Source organism: Epinephelus lanceolatus, chromosome 16 (assembly GCF_041903045.1).
Source record: "Epinephelus lanceolatus isolate andai-2023 chromosome 16, ASM4190304v1, whole genome shotgun sequence".
NCBI classification, from domain to species: Eukaryota; Metazoa; Chordata; class Actinopteri; order Perciformes; family Serranidae; genus Epinephelus; species Epinephelus lanceolatus.
In genome coordinates, this window is record NC_135749.1 from 31,563,799 (window position 1) to 31,569,798 (window position 6,000).

A 6,000-nucleotide genomic window follows, 5' to 3' on the forward strand; every position below is an offset into this window, starting at 1 on the left:
ATTCATTTCTTTAAACTGAGACATGAGAAGGCGGGGTCCTGCAGTCTTTGGGCTCCAATTAGTTGTTGGTCTATTTCTCTCCATGGAACAATAGATGAGGGGTCAACCGTCAATCCATACTTTAATATAGCGTAATGACAAGCCATGTGATTTGGTTTTAAAGTCAGGCAGAATTCCATTCTTTCTGAGGGACCCCTCCCCACATAACTCAAATTTAGTTCATTGTTATTTAAATCAACATGGTGACAGCTTTACAGTGACTGTTACAGTGAGGAACTTTCTACAGAAAGACACGGAGTACATAAAACACGTAGGTATGTAGGTGGATGAGCAGCTTGTACAGTCTTTCTATAATGTGTTTTATTTCCTTGTATGTCTGCAGGGGACACACATGTTCAGTCACACCACCTTCTGCCTGTTAAAAAAAAACTAAAGTGAGCGACAAGAATGTGTTTTGACGAATAAAAATTAAGCCTCTGTGTGTAAACACCTCTCACTCTTTCTTCCTCTGGAAGCCCTCTTGTCAGCATGAAAGGTGCTTTCTGTTTTTGATGACAAACAAATAAAAGCACATATCTGACAATCCGCCTCTAGAACAAATTATGTGTCATTAAAGTGACCTATGTAAGTAAAAGGTGTGGTTACACAGCAAGTGTGCAACAGGATTATATTTGTGATGAGTAAATAAAAAGGAAGCTTGTCACTCCTTTCTCTGGAAGCCCTCTCGTCAAAATGAAAGGTGTTGTCTAGACTCCTGACTTAAAAAAGAAAAACAAAAAGGTGCCATGACTTTCAGCATGATTACGTGTTTTTCTAGTTCTACAGCATACTGAGGGTTTTATTCATGTCATCATTTTGGTTTAGTTTATTATTTTTAAAGACACTAAAGGGTGCCTTTGGCATTGACATCACATGACGAGGGGCATGACAAAGTGTCAGTATTTCATGACCTGGCGATGAGAATGGGCTAAAAAGTTATGGATAAATGTTAAGGTAATGGACAACCTGCAACCCCCATGGCTGAAAAATGAAGCCAACAAGGAAGTGCCAAAAACTGCAGTTCTTTGAGTGGTCACTTGAGGCTGGCTCCAGAAGCTGTTCAATCCCCATAGACCCCCATGTTAAAATGCCTGTACAGCAGAAATAAACATGTTTACAACCTGATACAAAAAACGGTTTAGCTAATATCCCAGTTCATGACAACTATACAGGGGGTGAATTTGTTTACAACTCACCTGTTTACGTTTTAAAAAAGGTTTAACCTCCTGAGACCCACACATTTGTTTGGTTGGCATTTTTGATTTCGATAACGATAATAGCGTCCCTAAAATGTGACGACAATTCTCAATATCCTCAAATGAGACGATAATAAAGTCCCAATGTCCTTCAACAGGCTGATGATAAATTCCTAATATCTTCAAAAGAGTACTTTCTAATTAAGCGTCTTAGCTTGTTACCATTGCTAAAACTGGTGAAATCTGTTGCCATATCAAACTACAAATGTTATTTATCATAAATGAACAAGTGTCAACCATAGAATGTGATCAGGTTTTGGACCTTGTCCACTGTTGTGCTGGGATCGGCTGCAGACTGACTTGGCAGAGATGGCTGCCATCTTGTCTTTACATGAATTTGGTCTTTTGTGGTCTTACTGCCACTGGATGGCACGAAAAAGTGTCCACTAACGAGGACAAGAAGTCTAAGTTAAGCAGAATGAAGTATAGGTCCAGTAAACCAAAAATAAAAGATGTCCTCGTATGTGGACACAAGGTCTCAGGAGGTTAAAGTTATACCAAATTAAGGACAGGCTGCTTTGAGTGACAGGCTGTCTGCCAATAATGTCCTCGGCTTCTCGCTCAGATCCATCTCTCGCTCCTCCAAAGCACCAGACTCTCTGACTCCAAAAATCCAAGATGGCGACGGCCAAAGTGCAGAACTTGAGGCTTTGAAACAGGAGTCCCCAAACCAGAAATGACCTAAACAGTTAAAAAATATATGTTTTTCATCCAGTTTATAACCAGTTCAAATGAACACATTTGAAACATGACACCTGATGTCAGTGGAGGTGACTTGAGTTCATCTGAGAGAGCTGTTCAGGGAAAAATAATGAAAGGTTGGAAACTATGTCTGCCTCCAGTTTGGGACCCACAGGTGTAGAGGAGGAGGAGCAGGCTGATGTTTTAATTGTAAATTTAGTTCACTGTTTCGGTCAACAAGGTGACAGCTTTACAGTGACTGTTAGAGTAAGAGCCTTTCTACAGAAAGACACTGAGTACAGATAACATGTAGGTATGTAGGTTGATGAGCAGCTTGTACAGTCTTTCTATAATGTGTTTTATTTCCTTGTATGTCTGCAGAGGACACACATGTTCAGTCACACCACCTTCTGCCTGTTAAAAAAACTAAAGTGAGCGACAAGAATGTGTTTTGAAGAATAAAAATTAAGCCTCTGTGTGTAAACACCTCTCACTCTTTCTTTCTCTGGAAGCCCTCTTGTCAGGATGAAAGGTGCTCTCTGTTTTTGATGACAAACAAATAAAAGCACATATCTGACAATCCTCAAGGACAAATTAAGTGTCATTAAAGTGACCTATGTAAGTAAAAGGTGTGGTTACACAGCATAACTATGTGTTTCTCTAGTTCTTCGGCATACTGAGGGTTTTATTTCATCCTGTCATTTTATTTTAGTTTATTTCCTTATTCTTAAAACAGTCATCAGTTTTCTTTTCTTTTGGAAGTTCAGAAAACTGTCAAAGAAATATTTTAAATAAAAATCAAACAAACACTTAAGACATAATTTCCCGCTTCACAACTGTACTGGTTTAAGTGATATAAAATCCCAAAAGTGGCATGTCACTGATTCATTACTGGAGCACCCTTGAAGTGCCTGTCTTTAGGGTTTGCTGTTGCTGTTTATAATTTAGTAGGAGCACATATAGAATCAAGAAAAAAAAAAATCTCATTTGTCCATCACAATCTATCCAGACTCCTGAGTTAACGCAAACACAAATTTAAAGATTAAAAAAGTTGTTTATGCACTTTCAAACTAACAAAAAAAAAGTCTTCATACAAACAGATACCTAAGATACCTACCAATAAATGAATGTAATGAATGATAAACCTATACAACAGGCTGAATAGAGTCTCAAAAAGACAACAAATGAAATCTTACATGTTTAAAAAGGGGGCGGTACCGTGTTGTAGTGGTTAGCACTGTCGCCTCACAGCAAGAGGGTTCCTGGTTCGATCTCAGGAGGGAGCCCTTCTGTGCAGAGTTTACATGTTCTCCCTGTGTCAGCGTAGGTTTTCTCCGGGTACTCCGGCTTCCTCCCACAGTCCAAAGACATGCAGGTTAATTAGGTGACTCTAAATTGTCCGTAGGTGTGAATGTGAGCGTGAATGGTTGTGTGTCTCTTCGTGTCAGCCCTGTGATAGTCTGGCGACCTGTCCAGGGTGTACCCTGCCCCTCGCCCAATGTCAGCTGGGATAGGCTCCAGCCCCCCCACAACCCTCAAGAGGATAAGTGGTTATGAAAATGGATGTACACTCGTTTATTCCTTCCTCGCTACTAATCAACTAATTCCTTAATATTATCTCATATACATATAGACACATATACAAATTGCTTTCAGTGTAATTTGGACATTTTAGTTCTCACAGCAGACACTAAGACTTGTCGTCGTATCAAAGCACACGTGATACTAATAACACAGTGGCTCAGCTGTACATTCAAGTGTTCCAGTAAGAGCGTGCCAGCATGCATGATACCGGGAACCTGAGCTATAAGTAGCTTACTGGAATTCAGACAACATTAATGTCATTACCTGCACTTAACCTACTGTGACATATGTCACAATGTTGTCTGTGGAAAAGGCCTGTTATCAGCAGATGATGTGTGATCTGTTGTTAGATCTATGTACAACCTCGGTTCCAAAAAAAAAGTTGAGGCGTTGTGTAAAACGTAAATGAAAACAGAGTGCAATGATGTGCAAAACCTTTTTCACCTATGTTCAATTAAATGCAGTCAAAGGACCAGATATTAAGGTTTAAACTGATAAACTTGATTATTTTTTGTAAATATACACTGAGCTTTATGTCTGCAGCATATTCCAAAAATGTTGGGACAGGAGCATGTTTACCACTGTGTTATATCACCTTTCCTTTTAACAACACTCAGTAAGTGTTTGCAAACTGAGCACACTTTTTGTTGAAGTTTTTAAAGTGAAATTCTTTCCCATTCTTGCTTACTTCTTTGCCTTCAGTCACTCAACAGTCCGGGGTCTCTTTTGTCATTTTTTGCACTTCATTATGTGCCACACATGTTCAGTGGGAGACAGGTCTGGACTGCAGGCGGGCCAGTGCAGTACATGCACTCTTTTATGAAGCCATGCTGTTGTAACACATGCAGAATGTGTCCCATTGTCTTGCTGGAAGAAGCAGGGACGTCCCTGAAAAACAAACAAAAAACAAACAAAAAAAAAAAACATCCGGATGTGCATATGTTTCTCCAAAACCTGTACAGTACATACCTTTCAGCTTTCAAGGTGCTTTCACAGATGTGCAAGTTACCCATGATGCCATGAACACACCCAATCTGGATGATCCTTTTCCTCTTTAGGCCGGAGGACACAACGTCCATGACTTTCAAAAACAATTTGAAGTGTGGACTCATCAGACCACAGCACACTTTTACATTTTGTGTCAGTTTGTGTCAGACGAGTTGTGGCCCTGAGAAGTCAGCTGCGTTTCTGGATAATTTTGATATATGGCTTTCTCTTTGCATGGTAGAGTCTTAACTTACATTTGTAGATGCAGCAATAAACTGTGTTAATCGACAAAGATTTTCCAAAGTGTTCCTGAGCCCATGCATCAATATGCGTTACACAGTCATTTTAGTATTTAATGCAGTGCCACCTGAGGGTCAAAGGTCACAGCTATCAGGGTTGGTTTATAGCCTTGCCCCTTATGTGCAGAGATTTCCCAGATTTCCTTCATCTTTTGATGATATAATGGACTGTGGATGGTGAAATCCATGAAGTTCTTGCAACTGTGTCTTTGTGAAAGGTTGTTCTTAAACTGCTGGACTGTTTGCACACACTGTTTTTCATAAAGTGACTGTCCTTGCTTTTGAACACCTGAGCCTTTCATACCATCAAATTCAGTATGAGTGTATATTTTCTTAAAAACAATAACGTTTATCAGTTTGAACATGAAATATTTTGTCTTTGTACTGTATTCAGTGGAAACTAGGTTTTTTGAGTGTTGTAGTATTTTGCAAACGAAATGTGTCATTTTGGCCAGTGACTTTCAGCGTAGGCCTGATTGTAACAAAGTAACTTCTGACGGACAAATGTGTTCAAGGAAATGAGAAAAACTGGAATATGGCTCATGAATAAATATGTGAAGTTATTCAGGATGCTCACCTCAAGGTTTTAACCATTTTATTGCAACAATATTTATTTTGGTGGTGTGGCTTTGCTCATTTGATGCTCAGGAGCAAATCTGAGATTGACACAGACTGTTCCACTCTGCAGAGCAGTGTTGTCATTAGGACTGGGTGAGGCTTCAGCCCTGCTATGTTTTGTAAATAGCCCAGAATCTAAATATATATAGGCTATATATATGTTTTAAAAAACTTAAGAATAGGCCTAAAAATGTAAAAAAAGCACAGGTCTAATGATTTCTCTGTCCAATTTCACTTGTGTCTGAATAATGTACATATTTACATTCCACTGCTGTTAACATAAATGCATACACTGAACTATTTTTCCAACTCTAGTCGATATTTTTTCAATGATAGCACTTTTAAAGTATTCTATTTCTTCTCAGTGCTTATTACTAACAACTACTAATAGTTAATATTTAAGTTAATAATGCGTTTATTTAAGTTATTTAAGTAATAAATAAATTAATATTATTTTGACGATTCATGATAATACAAAAAGTTAGTACAGTTTTGAAAAAGATTTAAAGCTAAGTAGAGTGCCAAAGTGAGTCAAA